This window comes from Etheostoma cragini, chromosome 1, assembly GCF_013103735.1.
Source record: "Etheostoma cragini isolate CJK2018 chromosome 1, CSU_Ecrag_1.0, whole genome shotgun sequence".
In the NCBI taxonomy this organism is placed as follows: Eukaryota; Metazoa; Chordata; class Actinopteri; order Perciformes; family Percidae; genus Etheostoma; species Etheostoma cragini.
In genome coordinates this window covers 33,258,110-33,259,795 of record NC_048407.1, presented here as the reverse complement: position 1 = coordinate 33,259,795, position 1,686 = coordinate 33,258,110, and positions in this window count along the sequence as shown.

Genomic DNA, 1,686 nt, shown 5'->3' with positions numbered 1-1,686 from the left:
TTTCCTTCAAACATCTTCCCGAATATGTCGGGTTGATGTCAACTGTTCTATTTCAGAATAAAGACATTCATGTTTTGAAGGTGACGATGGAGTAAAGGGATGTTTTTGTGCATTTGATTGTATTATTTCTCATTAGCAAGAATAAATGACTCTAAACCAAACTTTGCACATTTTTATTAAAAAGAACTGCATCATTGGTGATTTTTGAGAGGATCTGTACAATACAATACTTCATTCAGGATAGTTTGACACATATTTTGCCATTTAGAAATATTGCACCCCCCTGCGATTTGGATATTGCACCTCTATAAAGACATCGACTTGACTAATGTGATCTCTTTAAAGCACTTTGAGTTGCATTTATAGTATAAAAGATGCTATAAAAATAGTTTTATTATTAATAACTGACCTTACATTTATTTACACTGTTTGTATTTATTTTTTCTGTTATTGCACTCTATGTTGTCTTGTAGCTGCCGATTGGACGACAATAAAGTCTCTATTATCTCTCTTATTCTTTTCTAGTCTGTTATATACCAATAATTACAACAACATAAAATCAACATACACAGCAGCATACAGTTTAACATGAAAGCAAAATGTCACACGTGTCATTTTGTATGTTTAGTTACTTCATTGTAGATATCCACATGCAAAAACAAAAATTAATCCCACAACAAATAACATTATAAATTCATTAAAAATAAAATTAAAAAAGTTCTTCTTTGGAATATAAACCACAAAAACGTCTTAATTTAGCCCGATACATTCATACATGACACTAAACAACATAGGTGGAAGTGGAAATTGAAGGGTCAAACATCTTTATCATAATTATATGTGGAGTTTTTTTTTTAATATACATTTTTATTTACAAATAAAAGGAGAAACATTCAGACATCACAATTAAAAACATAAAGTTATAGGAAGGAAATTGCATCTTATATAGTATAAAATCAGGTACCAATGGTATTAAATACAATATAAACAAAACTATGAGGTAAACAGAGTAGTGGTAATAAAGAGAAATATAAAGGGAAAAAAAATGTGACATGTTCTTAATTTAATAGATTGGAGTATATATCAAATATAGTTATAGCTTTTTAATTTGTTACTAATTTAAGAGCCTCAAAATAAAAGTCAAATTCAATTTGGAATAGTTAAAGCATCGTATTGGAAAACTTTGATTTATGAATATGAAATTTGCCTAATAAAATAAAAAGACTAACAGTATTACATATTTACATTCAAAATATGTAGTAATATATGTGGAGTTTTAATAGGAGTTTTTTATGTGTTCTGGTTTTGGACAGAATAAAGAGAATAGTTGCGCCACCTTGTGGTGTAACAACGCAATGAGACAACCAGAGTGCAGAATATCCTGTTAAACTACATTAAAAAAACATATAATGCATTGTCTTTGTTTTTTGTTTTTTAAATGATTTTTATTAGAGTTAGTTTTTTTAACCAGGCAGTATCAGTTTACATTGAATTCCAGGATATTGTGTTTATGTAGTTTCAGTTTTTTATGACACAAGGCCCAGAGGTTTCCTCTTATGTAGCTGTAGACGTAAATTTCTTAATGTCTTTATTTAAATGGGTGAATATTTAGATACATCAATACTCACTATCTGATATCTGATAGCAAAACAAGGCGAGTCATGGCAACTGTATTTGTATAGCACA